Below are 24,861 nucleotides of genomic sequence, written 5' to 3'. Positions count from 1 at the left end.
TTATAGGTCAAAAATAGTTTAACTGCATTTCTTTGATATGTGTAGAAAAACACTCCCTGTTTTCTAAGTTTCAGGCCAAACCAATTTTTCCAGGCTAAACTATTGGAGGAAGAAGAGGGCAGGAGTGGGGATACAAGAAAAAAATGGAGGTAGAAATATTGTTCATGATGGAACCGGGTGGCAACCATATCCACGAGAGGAAGAAGCAACTGAAATCAGAATCTGGACCAATTTATTATTTTGTCATTTCCATTGTGAAAAAGTTTTGTGAGCAGGTGCCATCTAATCTTGCTCAAATATAGTTCTCTCACACTGTATAAGGTCAATCTGAGGTGCCCATACACCATGGTAATGTGCACAATAGGAGAAGCTAAATAACTAGAGAGGGGCACTTATCCCTTGCTGGGGCCCATCAGCAAATGTAAACATCATAAAATCCTCAGCTCAAAGCCTGGTTGTTCTTAGGGTTTCCTGCAGGATCTCGCTGTCTTTTCCGTAGTTTACTCTAACCAGAAAGTCATGTCCCAGTGGAGAGGATAGCAGGAGGGGATAGCACAATAGGATAGCAGAACTTACTAGGCAGCTGCAGAAAGAGTCTAACTCCTGTTTAGAGGATGGGTCAAAGTAAGTTCCTATTATAATCCTCCTAATAAATATCTACATTTAACTGGCATTGGTCTGTAATGTGCACTAGTAAATATACTGGGTGAAATCCTGCCCCTACTGAAGTCAGTTTTGCCATGGACTTCAGTGGGGACAGGACTTCATCCAATATATTTACATACATCTAAAACAAATTCATTGCTTTAAATAAGGACCAAGATTCCTTGATGCAATAATGGACAGACATGTTTTCATAGCTGCATGCCCTCATGACTTAATATTGAGTAACAAAAAAACCTGCATCTGTATTCCCAAGATGGCTCAATGCAGCAACTTACAACTTGGATAAAATGGCAATAGGTTTTGAGTTGGAGGGAGGGGTTACTGCAGCTTCATATTATTTGTATGTCCGGTGGACGGGTTTATTATTGATTCTTTGTCAGCATCCTGTTAGTTCTTTTCCAAATTAGTTCCATGGCTTGACCTTGAAAAGATCTTAACAGAATGTCCACAGGTTCATTCTAATTGCAGTTGTTCCTGGTGGACTGCACCACACTAAGCTGTCACTTATCAAGTCCATTTGTCCGTGAACTGACTCAATTAAACATCTCAAATCCAATTTAGTTGATCCTTTCCACTGTTTAAAAACTCAGTCTGTCAGCTATGAGGATTTTCCTTTAAAAAAAAACAACACCTCCTTAAGGCACTCTTGGCACTATTCTCTACTTCTGAAGAAATAAAGAATGCAAAACAAAACAAAAAGACTCATTAGGAAGAGAAAGTGAACTAGTTCTGGAGATAAAATTAGTTAACTCCTAAATATCTGGATGGAGATGAGCATTTGTTATGATAGCACATCCTTTATTTAATTTATTTGTTTTAAGAGCTTCAAAATCTGGTCTAGGCTTGTCTGGAACTGGAAATTCTATTTGCTGTTATCACCCTTCCAATTTAAACAGATAATTGTATTACATGTTTGGAAGAGGTGGGCTTTTTGTTTTTGTTTTTACCATCCCTTTTCATGAGTGCAATATCCTGTCCTTTGCTAGAGCTGGTAGAATTATGAGGGCACTTCTAGTACATACACATTGTGAATAATGCTCATAAATAAATACCCACAATGTATTTGATTTCTGTTTTCACAAACATTCTCATAAATAAAACCTCACTCATCCAATATTTACAAACAAAAGGGACCCCATTCACCTGCTCCACGTTACTAGTCGTAGTTGCAAAGGTATTTTGGCTTTTAACTTTGTAACACACATGGTTCATTTTGAATTTCTTAGGTATTCATTGTACCATCACTAATGATGGTCAACTCTTCTTAAATGAAAATGGCTGTAAATTATCATGTCAAAGGATTTCTTGATAATTACTTTAGGGTTAATGAATGCCTTCTACATTAGAGAAGGAGTAATTTGTGTATTTTAGAAAATTCTATTAGAGATTTTGTTGAAGAAAGCTGCTATTTAAAGATGTTTGGCTCTCTAAGTTCTTTTAGGGTTTGTCTACATGGTGAGGTAATATCATGGGTGTAGTTTGGGGAAGTAGGGGGCATTTCCCCCCCATTGCAAGCCTTGGCAGGCACAGAATTTGCCCCCCTATGAGCTGCCCTGTTGGCCTGACTGGAGCTGCCCCCCCCAAAAAAATATAGCACCAGTAAGGTCTAAGAAGACCAAGTAATGCTCTTTAGAAATGACAACCCCATATAGCACATAACGCCACCATGTAGACAAGCCCTCAGTGACTGGCAGGTTTTTTCTCCATCTCTCCAATTTTATTCTAATTAAACACAAAGATTTAAACACTTTCTGATAGTCTGGGATTGTGATGGGAGAAATGGTCTATGCAACAATGAATGGGAGGAGAGCTGCCTCCGAGATAGCAGCCAGATCCTCAGCTAGTATAAATCAACATCAGTCCAGGGACCTCAATGGACCTACCTCTATTTATGCCAGCGTAGCATTTGGCCCACTCTCTCTGTTAAGCTGTGGTCCACAATGTGCAAACGCTTGAACTAGTCCTTGGCTAAAATCAACGTCAGCTGAGTTTGCTCAGCCCCCCACAGGAGAAACTAAGTATCTAATTGCTTTATGCATCAGTGTACCCATTTGGGAAATGGGAATAAAACTATTTACCTACCTCACTAAGATATTTTAAGACAAAACCCATGAATGTTTGGAAATCGTTTTGAGATTCTGTTACTTACAGAGCTCAGATAGTACAGGGATGGATGCCAGTATAAGAACTTAAATCCTTCACTCTGCAGAAGTCCAAGGTATTACTTTTTATGTACGGTGAGATGAATAATACAACATGGAAAAGAAAATAGCTTTTAAAGTAGTAAAGCCAGTAATTACTGAGATGTATTCAATACACAGTCCTCATCTACTTTTTGGAATCCTAATACACAACTATGTGCAAGAGGCCAAATTAAGGTCATTCCTCACTTTACAGCATATACAAATTGTTTGAGGATAACAACATATCACCAAAAAATCAAAAAGCATTTTCATAGCAATAACATCATTAATCTTAACCTTAGAGGACTATGGGCTAGATTCACCCCTGTGCCATTAGTAGGGCAGGTGTAGGGATAGTGGTGAAGATGTTTGCACCTATTCCTATTCTGCTGGAATCAGGGTTGGTAGTACACCCAGTCTCCAGGCAACCTAATGAGAGCAGCTGGCCTGTAATAGGCTGTCTAATTTATCGAATTGGTGGGAAGAGTCAGCAGACCAGCTCTTAGGCCCAGCAGGAGTTTGGCGGCTACAATACCTCCTGCGCCTGCTTTGCCCCACTTCAGGTAACCCAGTTTTGATGCTCAAATCTGATTCCCAACTTTCTGCACATCTGGCTCTGACCCTGGACTCTGAGTCCTGACTGTTGACTTCTGCTCCAACCACTGGGCATGACTGCCCACATCCCAGTTTCCAACAGACTAGGTCAGCCCAGTTGCTGCCCTAACAGGTGCCCCCCATAGAGTGCCATAGATACTATAGCTGCCATAGACCCTAAAGCTACACCAGTTTCATCTCACATTGGTAGACTATTCACCAGCCCATTTAGGCCACGAGAGCAACACAAGGGGGCTATATTGGAAAGTAAAATTGGCTCATGGTATTTGCAGATGAATCACATATTTTCCCAAAAAGACTAATGGAACAAAGGTGGCTTAACTGGACAAGATTCATTATTTTACTATAGCTAAATGTTTTCACAAACGCACACCCAGGTTTATACATACATGCATACACACACACACCGTTTATCTATCATGTGTCATGCTCAACTAATTCAAAGAGATGATGACTTGCTCTGTTTTATATGTGCTCCCTCAGTAGGAAAACAAACTATGGTTCTGTAGATTTGCAAAGTAGAAAAGTCAACACTCAATGGACTGGTCTATGTGCATGACAATTGTTTTGACTGAAGGCTTACACTCTTGATATTTACTTAGTTTAGAGATGAATGGGGAAATTTCTGCTCAGTTATACTGGTATGAATCTGAATAATTTACTGGAAGTCAACAGAGTTATTCTGTATTTACTGTGGTGTATCTGGCAACCATATTTGTGGGCGGAGAGGAGGGATTACGATTTTTTTTTTTTGCTCTGAAAATTTTTCTTAGTTTTGAGAAAAACATTAAATACAAGGTAAAAATCTCAATTCTCCACTTGACATGAAACCAATAGTTACCTGACTTTTAGAATTTTTGTTAATGGTACAAAATATTTGGTCATACCACTGCCATCCTGCATAATGACTAGAAGTTGCAATTTAGCAAAGAATTTAAGCACGTGCCAGAAATAAAACAGACTATGCTTTTCAGGGCATTTCACTAATAGGGTCTCTTGTCCTAAGATGTTGCTATTACAGTACTTGCTCAGCAATTACTTTCCTTACCTTATAATTTTATACCTTTTAAAAGCATTCTATTTTCAAAAGTGTTTTCTTTCCTGCTTTAGGCTTAGCTTTAAGCAAAAAAAGAGGAAAAAAGAAAATCAATCTATGGGCAAATCATAATCAATTCAGTAAGTGGGTGGTCTTGAGTATTCCAATCCTGTAATAAATTTTAGTTCAAGACTTTTGTTCTATAATTGCACTTGGAAACTTATTTTGATTACTCAAGTGAACAAAGATCAATGTGCAGAACACATAAGACTTAAAACATCACAGTTTATGGCTTTAACAAGAGCAATTATTTATTCACTTTTCAGCTCCTTTGTCCTCTGCAATAATTACTATCCAATGTGCTTTTCAAAGGCACTATTCTTTTGTGTGCTGCCCTTAGATGGTGCCTCTGAGGTAGCTTCTCTGCAAAGTTACTAATTTATTTGATTTGAAATAGATGCAAGTAGTTCATTAAAACTCCCGGGATAAACTTTGCACATATTTGTATATACAATGTTTAATTCTCTCTCATTTCAGTCTGTTCCTTCAAACAACAAACCATTATGAAAACTCTGCACAAATGGAATTTAAAATAGAAGTCTCTTTACAGAGTATATTTATTCTTTATTGTTTTCTAAGCTTGTAAGTATCTCTAGACAATGGCATTCTTATGGGGAATTATGATTATTGCCCAGCAATTTTTCAAAAACATTTCTTTTATACACAGAAAGCTCAAATTAATTTTTGGTTTTGCTTTTTGTAACTCTTACTTTCTGTGATAGAGGCTTTAGAGGTGTTACTGAATTTTGCAGTTTTGATCTAATTGTCATTCCAAGCTTTATACAGAATACAAGAGAAATGTTAGACTTTTGAACATAAAATGTAACATGATCAAAGCTGAAAACTGGCATCAAATTTGATTCAATAAACCAGTATTACAAGAAGGTAGAAAGAGCCTAGAATATTGTAAATTCCATGTAATCTCAAACCATTCCCATTTCAGCTCACAATACCTGTCTGTGCTATCTGTTAATATAAGAGCCACACAGCCATGAGCTGCGATCTCATTGTGCTTGTTTCTGACTCTGGAATAAGTACCGCAAAATTCTTAAGTGGGATTATTCTACATATATATGTGTTACAAGCTGCACCTGTTAAGAAATTGTACTCTTGGGCCCTGATCCTGCAACTAGATCTGCACAGAAGGACCCTGGTGTGAATCTTATTAATATCAATGCTGCCGCATGTGAGTGCAGGGATCCACCTGCACAGACAGAGCAGTATCAGGGCCTTAATTTTGAGTTGCCCTATGTCACATTCAGACATTTGCAATATCCAAGAGCAGTCACACAGCACAGGACTCCTTTCAGTCTCTAGCGTACTGCAACAACTGGCAGACAATCTATCAGTAAACACCAAGTCTTGTTTATCCAAAGGGACACTTCTTGATCTTGGATACATTTTAACATCATTTTAACAGTGTCTCCCCCAACGAAATCTGGCCTTTTGTGTGCTTTTACCCTATAGAATACAGATTTCACAGGGGAGACCAACGTTTCTCAAATCCAGGGTCCTGACCCAAAAGGGAGTTGCAGGGGGGTTGCAAGGTTATTAATGGGGTCATGATATTGCTGCCTTCAGAGCTGGGTGGGCAGAGAGCGGTGGCTGTTGGCCAGGTACCCAGCTCTGAAAGAAGTGCCCTGCTAGCAAGAGAAGTTAGGGTGGCCATACCATACTAGGCTTATTTCTGCGCTGCTGCCTGCAGAGCTGGGCAGCCAGAAAGTGACAGCTGATGACTGAGGGCCCAGCCCTGCAGATAACAGCCCAAAAGTAAGGGTGACAAAACCATGTCATGCCTCCTTGCTTCTGCGCTGCTGCTGGCAGCAGCTCTGCCTTCAGAGCTGGCATCCCAGCCAGCAGCCACTGCTGCTCTCCAGCTGCACAGCTCTGAAGGTAGTGCCACCACCAGCAGCACAGAAGGGGAGCAGTACCGCAACCCGCCCCATAATAACCTTGTGACCCCCCCCCACACACAATTCCTTTTGGGGTCAGGGCCCCTACAATTACAACATTGAAATTTTAGATTTAAATAGCTGAAATCATGAAATTTATTATTTTTAAAATTCTATGACTGTGAAATTGACCAAAATGGACTGTGAATTTGGTAGGGCCCTACATAGAAGATCTAATTCTATTTCTGTCCCCCCTTAATCACTTCACATTCAGAGTATCAGAGACTGGGTGTACTATAAGTAGAAATCCCATTCTCCTGGGCAGTAAGAACAATTTGAGTTTAAACGTTAAGGTTCAACAAGGCCTTTGTCTTACACCCAACAGCATGTTTTGGTATCTGCATGTTGGATGCTGAAGCAAAATTTTTGGAATCAGCAACCCAGGAGAAATCTTCTGAGGATGTTCATCTACCATATCTCATTAACACAAGCTGTTGTTATTTACTGCTTATTGTCAAATCAATATATCAAGTAAAGATATGATGAGTATTAGTTTTAGTGGCAGTCCCTTACTTTGCCAAAAGGAAAGCCCTCCTAAGTTGCATGTAAAAACATTTCTGGTCAAACCCTTACCCCCAGACAGGAGCTGGCTGGATATTTCAAACACTCTGCAGCTAGAGCAGATACCTTCTTTGTTAAGGAAAATGAATATCTGCTCTTACTGGTAATGCCAGAATACAGTGGACAAGATCTTGGGATTGCTGCAGAGGCATTAAACTCAATCTTTGAGGGCGTGTTGTTATCCGAGATATCCGTCTCTTTTCAGAAACCCCTCCTAGCTATTGCTCAGAGAGGTGTTCAGAGGCTCTGGAGCCAACCAGGTCCTGGACTTCCTAGATCAGAAGAAAGGTCACCATGATGCAAAATCTTTGGGCATAGGGGATATATCAGATACAAACAAATGGTACCCTGGAGAACCTCCCACAAAAAAATTTAGAATAAGGCTCTGATTGTCTATAGTATAATAAAGCTGTTGGCAAATGCTCTTCCCCATCAGTCTCAGATCTAAATGAAGCTACCATGTACTAACAAAAACAGTAAGAGTGGGAAATAATGAAAGGTGAGAGGAAAAGCCTATCATAACAAGTATGTAATATTAATTCACATACTGCACCACTAGCTACACTGTGTTGAGGAACCTTTATTAATCTCTTTTGGTTTACAAGATGGTTTACTATTTACAAGCTGTTATTCTCTATATTGAAACTATTATTGTTATTTATTATTTTGAAAGCACTACTCATCTGTCACTAGAATAAATAAATTAAAGGCTGCGATATTCTAAAACCAAGATTTATTACCAACTGCACGCTCACTTGAGCTGTACATGATTTTCAGATTTCTAATGCATATTCATTAGCTTAGGCGATTCTTATACAACCACCACATATTGCCTATAGCTAAACCAATCATCTTTATTTCTGAGGCTTGAGGGACGGAGGTGTGTGCCAAGAGGAGCCACAGTTATTTTGTAATGGCTGTTTAATGGCATGAGTTTCTCTTCAATATACAGTACTGTCATAACCTATTCCCAGATTTGGATCTTAGCGTCCAAAATATGGGGGTTAGCATGAAAACTTCCAAGCTTAGTTACCAGCTTGGACCTGGTAAAGCTGCCACCACCCAAAAAATTAGAGTGTTTTGGGGTGCTCTGGTCCCCCCAAAAACCTTCCCTGGGGACCCCAAGACCCAAATCCCTTGAGTCTCACAACAAAGGGAAATAAACCTTTTCCCTTCCCCCCTCCAGGTGTTCCTGGAGAGAGACACAGAAGCAAGCTCCATGAATCTAAACAGAGGGACTCCACCCTCTCTATTTCCAGTCCTGGAAACAGAAGTACTTCCCTCTTCACCCAGAGGGTATGCAAAGTCAGGCTAGTAAATCTAACACACACAGATTTCCCCCTGACTTCTTCCTCCCACCAATTCCCTGGTGAGCACAGACTCAATTCCCTGGAGTCCCCCACTAAAGAAAAACTCCAACAGGTCTTAAAGAGAAAGCTTTATGTAAAAAGAAAAAAAAATACATAAAAATGGTCTCTCTGTATTAAGGTGACAAATACAGGGTCAATTGCTTAAAAGAAATATGAATAAACAGCCTTATTCAAAAAGAATACAATTCAAAGCACTCCAGCAACTACACACATGTAAATACAAAATAAAAAAACATATAAATCACTGTCTTATCTTTTTTGTACTTACAACTGGGAAACAGAAGATTAGAAAGCAAGAAACAGAAATCCTCTCATAGCCGAGAGAGAGACAGGCAGAAAACAAAAAACAAAGGACTCACACACAAACTTCCCTCCACTCAGATTTGAAAAAGTCTTGTTTCCTGATTGGTCTTCTGGTCAGGTGTTTCAGGTTACTTCTTTCCAGGTGAAAGAGACATTAACCCTTAGCTATCTGTTTATGACAAGTACACATTTTTGCTATTGTACAGTATTCCAGCAATATCTGTGCAGTATCATGTCAATTTGCTCTATTTATTAAACAGTTTCCTATATACTTTGTGAACAGAAATACAGTAAGAATGTGATTAAATGAGCATATAGTGCGGTTCCTGAATGGCCTAAAAATACAGCTTCAAAGCCAAAGCATAATGCATTTTTTACTGTGAATACACAAACTGATATCTGAAGTAGGGCCTTTCGAGCAAGTTGTGAACTCACTCTCTGAGAATCTAAAAATTCTTATCCACTACATTCTTGTCTTTGGTCGTGTGATAAAAATCAACACAATCATACCTTAAATGAAACATAGCACTTCCTGATGAGAGATGATAGTGTCTTTGCCCTTTGCTTTAACAAAAATTATTTAAAAGGGTCAGAAAAATTCCAGCCTCCAGTCTATAAATGGTAATTCAACCTGTGACACATAATTTAACATATAGATTCATGTCTCTAGGCTCCAGGCAGTAGTTATCCTATTGTTTGTAATAACCTCAGCTCCTTATCAGAGCTCTCTCTCCTCTTCCACCCCCATGCAAAGGTGCTGGAACAATTTGTATAGTGGGGGTGCTGAGAACCAGTTAACCAAACTGTACACTCTGTATATGATGGAAACTACTTCAAGCCAGGGGTGCAGCAGCACTCCCAGAACCCCTAGCTCCAGCGCTGGTGACACTTCTCCCCAGTGTCTTTGTCCAGCTATTCCCAGTCTCTCCCTCCCTGCAGCTCCTCATGCATTCACAGTGTCACCAGGGCTGGCGCTTCCATTAGGTGACCCTAGGCAGTCACCTAGGGCGCCAGGATTTGGGGGGCGGCATTTTGTGCGCTCCCCATGGGGCGCATGGGAGCTTCCAGTTCCGCTCCCATCACACCGCTGAAGGAGGACCTTCTGCCGACATGCTGCAGAAAACAGTGGCAGGCAATTGAGCAGCTCAATGACTGCCGCTGTCACCTGCGGCATTTCAGCGGAGGGCCCTTCTTTGGTGGCGTGATGGGAGCGGAACTGGGAAACTCCTGCATGCCCCATGGGGAGCGCACAAAATGCCGCCCCCCGAATTCTGCCTAGGGCGCCAGAAACTCTGGCGCTGTTCCTGAGTGTCACCCTCAAGCCAACTGGCTCCCAGTGCCTCCTCTTTCTCTCAGTATTTCTTGCTCCCAGTCTCCCCTCCCCACCACTTCCTAGTCCCAACTTTGCTGCTCAACCAGTCCCTGCCCTGCTGCCCCTTCCCAGCCAGTCAGTTTCTCTTCCCAGGCACCGTATCCCAATTTACTCTTTCACTGAGGGATCAGGAGAGAGAGACTTCCCAGCTCTGAGTTTCAGTGTCCAGCCCTGGGAGCAACCAGCTTTGTCTCTGAACTGGCGTATGCTTCGTCATTCTTTGGAGTGCTAAGTGCTCAGCACTGGAAGCTGAGAGACGCTTGAGCACATTCAGTGAAGATGGACTCTTCGGATATTTTAGCTGCTTAAAATCTAAGAATTCTCTATTGAGATGTGCAAACTGATTTTTTCCTCCAAAGTCTTCTTTCATTTGCCTAAATGTGGGTGGATTTTCATGGTGAAGGCAAAAAGCACACCCCTGACATTACGGATATCCCCTCCCAACCCCAACCATGCTAAATTTCGAGTACCTGTCAGAAAGTAGAGAGATCCTAGAGCTTTTCAAAGAAAAGGTCACCAGACCTTTTTTTTTTCATTTTTTTTTTTAACATAGGCACACCTACCTCAATTCTCAGGAATGATTGGACAGCTGGCTGACAATTTCCAAAAGGGGTGAGCTTAAGGCAGACACACAGCACAGAAAATTTCAGCCCAAACAGTCTGGCAAAGTTGTAAGCAGCTGTAAATGAGACTTATACTGCAAAGTGTCATGCAACCTTAATAAAAGTTGGTGTTATGAGCCCCACGTATAGTACGAGGAGAACATGGTACAGTACTTTAAACTGTCTCTCTCATCTCAACCTTCAAAAATCCAGTGATCTTTATTTGCAGTTCTCTAGCCTACATCCTTCTTTTTTTCCTCAAACCCCCCACACTGAGAATGCTACCACAGACAGATTGAAATCAATGACAGCAATCCCACCTCCCTATGATGTCATTTCCTGTGGTGAGCTCTGTTCACAGCATCAATCTCCCTTCAAAAAATTCTAACAAAGCAGCTAGGCACGTGAAATAAAGTTCACAGTGAATGCAGAGTGAGAGAAAAAATGCCATTCAGAGTCAACTTAGTAAAGCATGGTCACAGGAGTCAGGATTAACCTTTACTGAACACTATCTGTGGTCCTTCCTCTGCCTGCAGCATATTTCTCATTGCATACGTGGGAGGGAAAGGGAGTGTGATAGGAGGATGAAGATGGAATAAGAATTACTCAGGAAAGAAGTCAGCAAGGATGTACAGGTTCTAAGTGACACAAGAATCTGGCAAAGTGAGATAGCTATGTTCCTTGCATGTTTGCATGCCCCATATATTCATATAGCTGCAATTGCTGCCTTCTGACTTCTCCACATGACAAGCACCCTCCCAGTGGCAGGGCATGCAGGAGATCTTAGGAAATGGGGTGTGTTTGACGGTGGAGGGTGCGCGCATAGTCTGAAGGACTGACCTATGTAGAATCCTCCTGGGTGCAACTTACAGAATAATCTCAGAAAGCAATGTTACATAGAGAGTACAAGGGGGGTATGCAACAAAAAAGACAGCAGGGGAAGGACGGGGGCACAAGAAAGACTGATACACCCGAGGGGAGTCTCCACATTTCTGTCTAGCTAACCCACAGCCTTCTTCTCCGCTGCCTTAAACAGCTGTAGTCATTAACACCTGTACAAAGTGGGTGTAAGACACTACCGCGCTGATTGCCACTCACTCTGTACTACACAGCGAGCAAGGCAGTGGATAACCAGGCCCCAGCTCATTCTTTGGCAACCCATTCCTCTTGGAAAATGCCACATTTCAATTTGGGCCTGTATTTTCCATCTGCTTACCTATGTACTGCTATACTTCAGTGTGCTGTCACCATATGGATTTAGACCTATCCTCAGCACTCTTATTTCTCACTACCATTTCTCTTTCAGTACAGTATCAGTCCTTCGATCTGGTTGCCACATGTGCACATTCCATTCAAGCAGTAAGAATTTTTGTAAAATGTATTGTTACAAAAGGATAAATAATAGTTATGAGATCTCCAAACTATAAAGTCAGTTAAGAGATAAAACATGGGATCACAGTCCAAGGCAGTATCCCAAACGGCACTCAGCTAATCCAAATTACACTGTTAAAAACGTGTATGGATGCAAAACCTCATTCAAAATATGTTGTATCTTTCCTCTTCACCTCCTGATGTTAAAAATAACCCAAAAGGTTTCTTTAATATACGTTATTTTCCTCATTATAGGATATTCTCTATAGCTGTTCTGCAAATGTTACACCATTTAATATTAATAAGTTACTAAAAGGGAAGTAATGATTATTCACTTGGAACAAATTTTGGTCCAGATCCTATGAACTGATCTACTTGAACAGACTCCTTAGTCAATGAAGGGCTCCATTGCTTTCAATGAGATACCTTATCCTTACCTGTGTGGATCAGATTACAGAATTAAGACTTTTCATGGCCCATTTCAACCCCTGAAAACAGTGGTTTATAATTAAGACAGCTTAATCTGTTGGGATGCAAACATAAACAGTACAGCTCGAAGATACCATATTTGGAAATTTGTGTTTTCTGAGACAGGTGGGAAATGTGGTGGTATCACTGAATTGTGTAATAGTAGCTGTACGTTAGTGCAACACGATTTCAAGGGGGTTTTCTGTACAAGAGATTGTATTTTCTTCTGCAGTTATTTTTATGCCATGCATGGTTAGTTGCCCAATGAATTCTAGAAGTCCTAATAACTAAAACTTATATGTGTCATTACCATGGGGAAACACCATATCAAGGACATATAATTTCACATGAAAATAGGCAAGGTACAGCACGTAGCTGTAAAGACACTGCTTTTCTAGAGGATAGGCAGGTGTGCAGCTTTAATACCATGTCCTTAGCCTGGATTTTTTTTTTTAAGCAAGCAATAGCTGTTCTCTTTTTAATTCATATGCTTAAGCTGTGTTTGCTGTCATTGAAGTTGCATGATAAATTTAATAGGAAATAAAGCACAAAGTTGTCTTCTGTTGCCTGGTACCAATGCCACATACGCCCTAATAGTCTATTTTAAATAGCAGAATAAGCACTGCAACTTCAACTTTCAGAGACATTTTCCTATATGGGCAAGAATCAGCCTGAGAGTTTTATTTTGCTTTTTCTTAATTTAGTTTCCTGGACACCAAAATGTCTTTGAACTGTAGGGGACACTCTGTTCAAGCTAAGGAATATGATAGTTACCTCTCAACAATGAGAATTAATGTGGTATTAATGACTGGATGTCAATTTATCAAACTAAGAAAGTATCTGCCAAATATCAGTAATATTGCCAGCTGATTTTAGAGATCATCAGCCATTTGAATCAGTATTGGTAATAAATTATTTCCAAGGGTTATTACTCATGCTCACTAGGAAATTAAAATGTCATAATATGATAAAGTGTTAAAGAAACAATATCTCTTATCTGAACCTGCATATGCTGCATTAAATCACTGAAAAGTATTTTTTTCTGTAGTGTCCATAACAGGTTCTAGTTGGTACATGGGAGAAAATGAAGTTGATTATTTAGTCCAACAGTTCTGACTTAGTCAGTGAGCTTGTAAAATTAAATATTCAATATGCATAGAATTCAATGAATACAATTAACACTACAGAATAGTGTGGGATAGCTGCCTTCAGGCTAGTATTACAGAATTCTAGTTCACATGGAGCCCCCTACCTAATGATTCCTCCAAGAGCTTGTTTTACAAATATACTAATGGATTTGTTTATGGGTAAAATGATGCAGTCACTGATAAATAACTTGAAACTTATGAAGGCATATTTTCAAGAGCTATCTTACCTGCGATTGTGTGATTATATTATATAGAGTTAAATGATTCACTGAGAGGTAAGAATTCATTCTGACATACATTCAGAAACTAACAGAGAAAACAAACTAGCCACTGGCCAATTTCAAATATTAATCCTTCCTTCCTTCCTGTGTATATATTATAGTTCTGTAAAACAATGTCATTTTTCTTAAACTGATGCAACATTTAGTAAATCATTTTAATGGGGTCAAGTCCTGATTCAGTTGTGTTAATATATTTAAAGCTCAAGAGTCTAACTCATTAGGATATATAGTGCAATCAACATACAGAAGCGAATCATCAGCATAATAATGGTACCCCAACTCCTAGTTAGAAATTCTCTCTAAGAGTCCTTTTATGCAATGGTTGCCATTAAAATCAAGATTTATCATCTAGTACAAAAGCACAGCATCCTGGATACTGCAGTTATTTTCTATAGTAGTGTGACCATATTTTCCAAAGGCAAAATGGAACACCTAATTCCTCCTCCCCACTCCCACACAGGCCTGGCCCCAGCAGTTTCTCTGAGCTCTGCCTCCCTCCCCTCATGGGGCTGGCGTTGTTGCTTGCCCCCTCCCCCTATGTTCCTCCACACCCCACTTTTTAACAAAAGAGGCCATTTGTCCTGTTTACGCGTGATCAAGTTGGCAAGATCAAATGTGACAAATGCCCACTTTTGCCAAAAAAGTCAGGTTGGCCGGCACAGGGCTTAAAAAAGGGATTTTCACAGCCAAAATGGGAGGTATGGTGATCCTAAGCTACAGGGAAATATTGAGGTGATTCAGATACCACAGTACAGAAAAAAAATTAACTATATGAGTAATGCTATCAAAGTCAATTAGATGACTCACATTCTGAAAATTTAGCATGAGACTATGTGCTTTGCTGCACTGGCCCCTACATGTTCCCTACCATCCATCACCACTGATGGAATTATTCCTTCCCCAGGTATGATTTGAAAAATGAGCAGCATTTACAGAACCATCACTAACATCCTTAAGTTACTGAAACTGTCACCCACAACGAATCTTATCAGAAGTGCCCAGAAATCCAGCCTGAGCTAAGTGGCTCTGATCTAAAATCACCAGATTCAAGACGAAGACAACTCCACTCCTCTAGCACCAAGTGCAAGGCACATTTCTTTGAGCTTCCCTTTTCTAATCTAAATAGATAGCAACATGTATATTAAAAATATTCCTGAAATCCTATTTACCTAAGACCCTCCAATACACACATTGGTCCCCCTGGGGAGAGGAAGAGAGAACAAACAAAACATGACCAGCACTGTGAGTATGACTATCTAATGTCCTAGTGGGAGCCACTCAGATACTACAGGGATGAATCCCATATAAGAGCCTATATAAAACAGAATAGTAATTTGTTAACAGGCTATTGAGTTTCTTTTGAATCATATGGACTGGTTTGGGAAGAACATGGTGCAGACACAAAGTACTTACTATCCATCCAGGGATGGGAGTCACAGGCTTCCTGCTATATGCAAGTCTGTGAAAGCTGAGGTAGGTCAGACTCCTGTGTTTGCACCTAAAATTAATGAACCTGCTCTGCACAAAATTATCATTAATTGTAACTGTCATGTAACCCTTCTTCAGTACAGTAATTTTTGCTAAAGAAATGAACCTGTTGAAGGACAAAACAGACAGTGTTTATTATCATGATGTGGGAGTTCTACATTGTGTTCCATAATTTAGGTGTCTGGTTACCAACATTTCTCTACTGAAAAAAGAGGCAGAAGGAACTTTTTGGGCATCAGGAGAGAGGGATAAAATCATGACTTAAAGTTCTCTCTTCCAGGCATTGACATAACAATTTAATATGGCCCTTATCTTGTTAGTTTTTCACAGAACTAAAGGAATTGACAATGTGTGAAAGGGGTGATGGAGTTTTAGCTTAAAACATCTACTGGCAAAAATGTTTTTGCCTACAAAACTCTAACAGTCGCAGTTTAAAATAAATCTTATTTTTGAGTTATAAATACCTCCTGAGAGGGAGAAATCATCACTACAATTATAGCTAGCCTTTTTGCAGGTTAAATTCCAAAGCAAATAATCACAATTTATGGTGTTAATTAAAGACACACAATGCTGTGCTGCAGAAAATTGAAAACTGTTTGAAAATAAAGAGGATTTTATACATTAAGCAATGTTCCAGGTGCACCTGTTTCTCAGATAATTACAAATTATAGAAAGTCCTGCTGTTATAATTATAATACTAGTTAGTATTCTTCAATTTCCAACATGCTGGAGTCTCTCTTTAATACAGCAGTGTGAACCTACTGTTAAATTACCTGTGCTGATAAATTAGATGTTCAATAGATTGGCAACTAGATGTTTTGCAAATCTGATCTCCCCCCTCCCCGGTATTTAAATTAACAAGCATTATTTCTCTTTTCTATGTACTTTTTCTTTCAACGTAACTGATGTGCCTAACACAGGAAGTAGAACATCAGAGGTGCTATGGTGCTTTCCATCTGTTTTTGGGATGCTTCTGCCTCTTTTACACATTGTTGCTTTGAGTCAATATTATTAATTAACACCCACCCCCAAGGACTTTAATCGGGATTGGGGCCTCCATTATGCTGGGAACTGTACAAGCCAGAGGCAATCCCTTCTCTAGAGAATTTTCAATAGCAGCAAGATGGCAGGTGTTAGACGCAGCCTATTAATAGGATTCTATAATAGAAGTAAATGGTATGGAGAGCTAGAGCAGAAGATTTATAACCAAACGCTTGGTATGGAGAGACCAGTGGATGTATTTAATCCTGTACTCAGTAGAAATATTTCATGAAGGGACTTGTTTCACCCTTCTGACCTATTTAGCTTTCTGGAAAACCATTTCTTAGCTCATGGTAATACAGATCTTCTGTCAATCAAGGAGCATTACTGATCCTACTATCTACAGCATTTCTAATATGCCCATCGCCTAGGTATCTATGCCATGCTCTTTGAAGTCAATGAGACAATGTACATGGGTAAGGATTACTCTGCATGTGTAAACTTTGTCAGGATCAAGTGCCTGCTGGTTATTCTTATAGGATCAGCAGCAGTTTTGGTAGTGCAGCAACTGAATCCAGCCCAAATATGGATCCTGCTTCAATAAACCAAACCCATTTTATAAACTATTAAATCTCACTCTCCCCGCACCCCCATTTTAAACGTTAAGTGGATTAAGTAGTCATGAAAGGTGCTGGAAAAACACTTCTGAAGATTTGGGCCAAAATATTCACACCTGGGTGACAACATTTGGGCATTTAATTCCATAGTCAGGTACTTAAATAGGTGTCCTGATTTTGAGAGGTACTGAGCACCTTCTGAAAACTGACTTCTTATAAAGTGCCTTGTAAAGGGGGGCAGTCAGCTCTTGAGCGCCTCCTGCTGCTGTGTGTAGTACTGCAGGCCTTTTCCCACTCTTGGCACCCCCTCTACATTGTCGATCTCATTTGGTGGGTCTTCATTGGCTCTGGTCAGGTCACAGTTAAAATGAACTCCTTCTGGGATAGCAAAGAGTAAAAAAAAAAAACTATCTATCTGCCCTCACCAGGGTCTTCAGCCCCCACTCTGGGCTCTTTAAATTCAGCCCTTCCCTTGGGTTTCTAAATGAGCCTTGTTCCCTTCTTGGGGCTTACACTACGTTGCTGGTGAGGGGAAACCCAGTCAAGCCCACCTGTCCCGGTTCCAACCCTGGGATGCTATACACAGCAGCCACATACCGCTCACTTCCATTCATTGCTATTTTCCTGGGCCTCTCCGTGCCTGGTCTCCTATCTTCACCCCGGCCTCAGGGTTAAAGTTTCCAGGTCCTCTCTCTCTCTCCCAGCTTAAGCAAATGCAGCTAGAACCAAACTCTGGCTGTCCCTCAAGCTCTTTTGGCCAGAGTGGAGGCCCTTGTCCTTCTGGTCCCAGCCAGGAATTGCCCTGCAGCTCCTTTTATCTGAGGATATGATTAGCTGCTTCCATGCAGCCTCTCTAGACAGGCCTGGAGTACCCACCTTCACTGCTCCTTACCGGGGGCAGGGTGTGGTAAGAGCACGAGACTTCCAGCAGGGTGGGGGCACAAAGGCCTGGTACAACCTGTCACACGCCTACATATGAATATTGGTGTCTAACTTTAGGCACCCGTAATTGGCAATGGGGATTTGTAAGTCATCCATGGAACTGGAATGTCAAAAGTGTGAAGTACTAGAGCAAAAGCTCAGAAGGAACAATGAATTGAAGGTGATATTCTTGTCTTGGAAACATTATTAATTGTTATTATTTTTATTGTGGTCACACCTAGAGATTCCCATCAGGATCAAGGCCAGTTATGCTAAGGTGCAGAACAGTAGCTTTCCCTTGTGGACTGATCACAGCTGCTGCTTCAATTTTCCCACTGAAGGCTCTCTCTGTCTCCAGGTCTCTCCCGCCACAGGGGGAGGGCTATGGGGTGGCAGAGCTTTTTATTTCCTGCTTCTCCCTTCCTAGCGGGTCCTGTGGATCTCAGTACTTCCTGTGATACAGGCATTATGCATGTAATATAAAAACGAATCCTTTCCCTAAAGAGTTTACAATATTATCATATGACATCAGACAACTAGTGGATACAAATCAGCATACACGGGGAAGGAAATAGGAAAAGATAACAGCAAAACTATGCCCAAGTACAGATTGGTATAATAAGCAGCCATCACTACAGCAACCGACTACTCATTGAATATTCTGTGAATCCAGCCCTTAATTCTCCTCAACTGATTAGCTTGATCCTTTCGTTCATGAACCTTTGTGTTGAGATAGCATTAAGTTTGCTCACAAGGCTGTCAAAATACCATGGCAGAAGTTGCTAAAATGTGTTTAGAGAAGCAGTCTCCACCTGCACACTTTTTTTAGGAAGTCCACTTTTGCTATAGTTTGATGCCACAGGCCTTGTTCTTGAATTTCAGACTCAAAACCTGCCTTCTTATTGCTCAGAAGGAAACATTCGAAAGCTGGAACATGACTGAACACATGTATCCCCCAGCATGAATAAACCAATAGGGCACAAGTGAAGCAAGAATCAGACGTCTCATTCAGTGCAGCACTAGAAACTAAGCCGACCAACTTATTTTGTCCATGGGGGTGTGGCATTTAGATTTTGCTTGTGATTATTAGATCTGGGAGCACTGGCTGCTGGGAGTCTGAAAGGACAGGAAGCAGGAAGAGGGGGGAGGAGTTGAGGAGGCAGAGTGAGAGTTACAGAGGCAAAGAGTTCTGTGGCACCTTATAGACTAACAAATGTATTGCAGCATGAGCTTTCGTGGGTTAATACCCACTTCGTCGGATGCATGTGTTGCAGAGGGTGCAGCAGCAGCTTGGTAAAGAGGTTTCCACTTCGAAAATAAAGTCCTGTTAAACTTTGTTAGTACCTTGCCTGGTTGATACAACAGGGGGTCTGAGTACAAATGATGATAGTGTGTGAGTGCCTCTTGGGGAACCATCACTTTGCCTGTTTGACGTGTTTTGGGGAGTAGGCAGGTTAGTGAAATATACAACTCATGTGCTCTCCAGGGAATTCCAGTTGTAGGATTATTGTCTACAGAGCTTCAATACAAGTATGGAGCAAGGAGGCAAAGTGAATGGAGAACACAATGTGCTCACACAAAGCTCTGTGCCACGGGTGTGTTGATGATGAGTTACCTTCAGAGAAGTTGGATTACAATATCTCATCCCATATTTTGCAGAGCTGATGAACCAAGTTAATATTACAGTTCTTTAAAACATACTCCCCCTGCCCCGAAAGAAATGGAGGAACACCTTAGAAATGGCTGAAATACGGAGTTGCAGCTACTGTTTATATTTATAGCCGCACTGCTGAGAATAAGATTTGTCACAAAGTTCTAAGACAGCATCATAATTAGGCGGAAACAATATCAATGCTAATCAATGGAGGCTTGTGGGAAAAGACAAAGCTGTGTCAATGGAAGTCTAAGGGAACAACATTATAACCTAAAGAAAGGCAAAATGAAATCAATACAAGTCAATGAAGCGGACATTATGATGTGTGGAAGGACAAAATAATGCTGATCTAGAAAAAAAGGTGTTGTAAAGACTGAATATTTTAAATTGAACAACATGGTAAACTATTATGTGAACAACTGAATTGATTCCTATGATACACAATGATTTTGCCTTCATGTACCACAATGTCATTTTGTTTATACCATTTCATTTGTTTAACTGAATACAACTGTGCAGATGCCTTATAATAATACTAATATTTATATTAATAAATAATGTTCTATTTTAGAAACATCAAGTGTCACAAGAATGTTGGGAGCTAGCAAAATAATGATATTATGCAAATTTTGCTGATGGGTAAACTGAGAAGTTCAGTGCCTTAACCAAATTCACATCGCAAGTCATTGTCAAAATCTGGATTAGAACCCAGAGTTAGTGACTTACCACAAATAGGTCTGATAGCTTATTATATTGCATCTTCCTTGCTGTAAAGAAGCAAAGGAATTATAGCAATCCATTGCTGTTAATCACTTCTTTTAAACTCACCTAATTAGAAGCTTCAGACTTTTCTCCTTTTCAGAGCTTCTTGGGAACCCCTCTGCCTCTTTTGCAAGCACATCTGAGGAGTGTCACAGAGCTGTAGTCCTAGACAGCATCATGCAGATGAAGAAACACTCCATCCAGATCTGAAAAATAAAGGTTCACTTGAGCAGCTGCTCTAAAACACAGTTTACAGGTCTGCCAAAAAACAAACCATCTTAATAACTAATGCAAACTCCTTCTGCTAGCTGTAGTAATTTTAAGATTAAAGAAGAGCATTGTTTAAGCAGGCAGCTAATGATACTTGTAGCTCTCATATTCAACAGTAGCTCTCACCTCAGAGGGTCATGTTTAAAAAATACATCAGAAGATTTATAATTGGGAAATTAAAACCAAACAGAGGAACAGTAAAAACAGGCCTGAGCACTGTAAATAGGGGTGTTGAGCTAGAATAATGTTCTCATCTTGCCACCTAAAGGAGCCCGCCAAGCCTTCTGTTTGCCTCAGAAATCCTCTTGCTTAACACTCTAGCAATGGATTAGGCTAGAGCACAGAATCTCATCATACTTACACCAGTGTAAATTAGAATAATTCCAACAGAATCCTTGGAGTAACTCTTGGTTTACAACAATGTAATTGTGATCAGAGTAAGTCTCCCCAGGTGTAAGAATAAAGAGTTTTACTATCTTTAGCTCATAGCAGTGCAACAGTTGAGATATCATAAAGTACACAGTATACAGTTTCAGAGGGGTAGCCGTATTAGTCTGTTTCAGCAAAAACGAGGAGCCTTGTGGCACCTTAAAGACTAACAACTTTATTAGAGCACAAGTTTTCGTGGGCTGTGACACGCCATACATCTGAAGAAGTGGGTCATAGCCCACAAAAGCTTATGCTCTAATAATTTTTTTAGTCTTTAAGGTGCCACAAGACTCCCCGTTGTTTTTACAGTATACAGTGAAATCCAAACTTAGAAAAGCGTCCCAAAATTCTAACTGCCAATGCTCTGAAAAAAGACTTCAGTGTCCACTCAAGTATTTCATAATAATTTCTTGGTTTTCTCACACGTGAATCCCTGTGTGTCTGTGATGACTGAGCTAAGGAAGCACTCTGGGATAATAAACAGAAAGTATTAGATTATACATACAACCTCGCTTCAGAAATCTTTGTTCGGAAATACCTCAGCAAGTAGATTTTAACTTGAGCTGTTAACACGTATGTAAAATTAAAAGAATGATAAAAGTCACTCTTCAGAAATGTTATAGATTAAAGGATGGTTTTGTGATTGTAGGACTGGACCAAGAGTCAAAAGTTCTGGGTACAATTCTCAGCTCTGATGGACCAGCAGGGGAAGCAGCTGGCCCTGTGCACTGCAGCTTTGCCCCGCCACCAGCCTTGCACACCCACTCCTATTATTGGCCACTAGGGGGGAGGGCGGCCGGCGAGCAGGGATCCAGCTAACAGCAGGACCCACCAGTACTGATGAGGGGAAACAGAAAATACTGGGCAATTTGCCAGTTTTTAAGAAAAAGTCGGGACACCTGCAGTAGGGCTTACATATGGGACTGTCACTTTAAAAATGGGACGTCTGGTCACCCTATGCTACAAAATGTCAAACTGTTTTCATTTAGTTCAGTAACTGTACTGAGTCCATACCACTGATAAGTAAGAAATTAATCATCCAAAATGAGGTACGTTGAATAAAAAGGAACATCAGCAAAAATTTACAAAGAAAATGGATAGAACTGACACACATATGGCTTAGTCACTGTGAAGTGGGTAGTAACTGTCATCTTTTCCAAATCTTGTCAATCATGCACAACACTCAGGCTACACCTACACTACAGCAGTTAGTCTCCTGGGCAGCCACCAAACCAGTTTGAATGGTGGGGGAGGCATGACCCATTTGGTAATGAACCCAAGAGAGCAAAAGGCAGGGGGTGGTTGATAAATGGACACCAGCTCTCTTAAAAAGGGTGTCAGAGAGAACAAGACTAGAAGACACACTCAGGCACCCACCGGTGTCTGAAGGTGATAAGCCTCCCTAGGTTGCCACCATTATGGGACGATAGTACATTACGTAAAATAGACATGTGTACAGATTATTTTAAAGTCCTTTTATCCTCTAAAACCTTTGTCCTACTGCTAAAATAAACAATCATTTCATTTTAAGAAGACTTCTTGGTCACTATATGCATCGCTAGTCATATAGTTCAGAAGGGAAGAACCACAAGTGCCCAAACCCAATCACACCTGCCAGGTAAAAATTGTCAATACACAAGATATTGTATCCCAGGGCCTAGTCTAACGGATAGATAAACACACAAGGCCTAACAGGGTACGCTCAGAGAGACCAGAAAGGGGCAGAGGTGCAGCTACCCCTGCAACTGTGACATGCTAAATTTGATTTTAAAAGGCTGTTGGCAAATATCAGTGCCACTGGCTTCCAAAACAAGGAAACGCAGGTGCCTGAAACTGAGTTTGGAACAGCAGGGTTATACACAGTTGGTATGCGCATGGTACCAGAGCCAGGTGCTGGTCTAAGAGAGGACAAATCCTGATATTCTACTCTGTGACATGTAATGGCAAGAGGATAAACACTTGAGGGTTTGTACTAAGAGACTAGAAAGGAGTCAGAGGGAGCTAGCCTCTCTGAGTCAGATATATATACACAATACAGGCAATCTACATAGATCTATGAATTATGTCTGCAAGTAACACACTGGCTGAAGGTGTCTTTTTCCCTACTCTCTACCGGATCATATAATAATGTTTCTGAATCTCCTCCACTGCTGACCCCTAGATCTAGAGACCTTTGGCTCAGGCAACAGAATATAACGTTCATGGCCTGAGTTCAGTTCCCCACTGGCCAGAGGCATGGTCACATGCACCCTATCATACATAGGCTATTTATTTGGACTATTCAGTCATCATTAAAGATAGTTAGCTGAACATATTCTGCCTGTTTGTGAATTATGAGTTAGATCCTGCTACTCTGTGAATTCTTTCTGCTTGTGAAATAAAAAATGGCCTACCATGCTACTCTCATTGGGATGGCAGTTTTCTCTTCCACAGACATCTGAAAAGTACTGGTATATTTTTCCTACTGCTCTTCGAAACTGTTTGAATGCCAGTGAAAAACAGGTAGTTCAGGACATCTGCAAAATGTTGCAAAGAATGATTTTCTTAAATCTGGCACTGCTTCCAAGCATGTAGAAGATTTTTATTCTTCACCTATATATAGGCATACATAAGGGACTAGGAAAAAGCCCAAAGGTAAATTTTCCAAATATACTGTATTTCCAAAAAAAATATTAATCACTTTTGAAAAGTAAACAACATAATATATTCACCGAATCAAGTCACATATTGCACAAACAGTGATCAATAGAGAAAACTAGCTTCCAATGAGAAATCAAAAACTACTCAAATTGTGCACATTTCACTTGGATTTTCAATTTGCTTTTCATTCAAAAGAACAGGGAACTTCCAGGAAAGGGTGTCAGTTGTGATATGTGTTCTGCTAGTGACTGCTGGAATAAAACAGAACATGGGTTGGCTTTTCCCCATACTCAGTTCCTGTCAATACAACAAATATGGGGATGAAAAGACAAAAATATTTTGCACTTGCCTTGCCAAATGATACTTGTCTTCCTGCCACCAAACAATGATTAATTGAGATATCATCCTCCCCACCTGCTTCCTCCTCTCTGTCCAGTCAGTCAGAGTGGACTGAATCTCTCATGATCCTTGGAGCCACTTTCATAAGTGTTGATAACAATAGAAACTTTGGGTCAGATATCAGGTTTTTTCCCAGTTAAACATACTAGGCTCAATGCTGCCATCCATCTGAGCTCTACTCAGACAGAGTGGAGATGATGGTGATAGGGAGGGCACTGAGATCCAGTTACATCTCCCTGAACTTCTGTCACTCTGCTGGAAGCTAGAGAAGTGCACAGCCCACTCTCACTTCCATGACTGATGTAAGGTCCAGATCAGGTGTGATGGATCTCCGCTCCTCCATGCTCCCTCCTATGTCCCTGACATGCTCCCTTTCTCCCTTTAAGCCAGGGTTGAGGTGGCAGGAGGCCACCTTTCTGTGGGTGGAGAGTTCAGCCATGAAAAGGGAATTTTCCAGTGGCTGTCTCCAGCCATTCGAAAGCCACTTGGCATGGGTCCTCTATATTAAATCTCTTTCTGATTTCTACACTTTCACAATATGTGGATATTTCTACCATACATGAAAAGAAGGGCCATTTCCATATTAATGCCAAAAATCAGATGAAAAAGGGACATAAATCTCTCCTCTGCTAGCATAAGTGGAGAGGAATCAAAGGTAGAGGAAACAGGGAGAGCAAAGGCCTTTCCATCAATCCCTGGAAAAGAAAAGCTT

General features: G+C 40.6%; 1 protein-coding gene across 7 annotated transcripts in view; it reads right to left on the bottom strand.

Annotated features, from left to right (window-relative positions):
* TENM1 (teneurin transmembrane protein 1) overlaps positions 1-24,861 on the bottom strand; it is a 1,405,227-nt gene that overhangs the window by 1,150,998 nt on the left and 229,368 nt on the right. For all 7 annotated transcript variants that reach the window (XM_030575184.1, XM_030575189.1, XM_030575193.1 and 4 more), the window contains exon 2: positions 20,478-20,617. The gene's annotated coding sequence lies outside the window, so the exon portion shown is untranslated. The remainder of the gene's footprint in view (positions 1-20,477; positions 20,618-24,861) is intronic.

Source organism: Gopherus evgoodei, chromosome 9 (genome assembly GCF_007399415.2).
Source record: "Gopherus evgoodei ecotype Sinaloan lineage chromosome 9, rGopEvg1_v1.p, whole genome shotgun sequence".
NCBI lineage: Eukaryota > Metazoa > Chordata > Testudines > Testudinidae > Gopherus > Gopherus evgoodei.
Note: the sequence above shows the minus strand (reverse complement) of the source record. Positions and strands in the feature narration are given on the sequence as shown.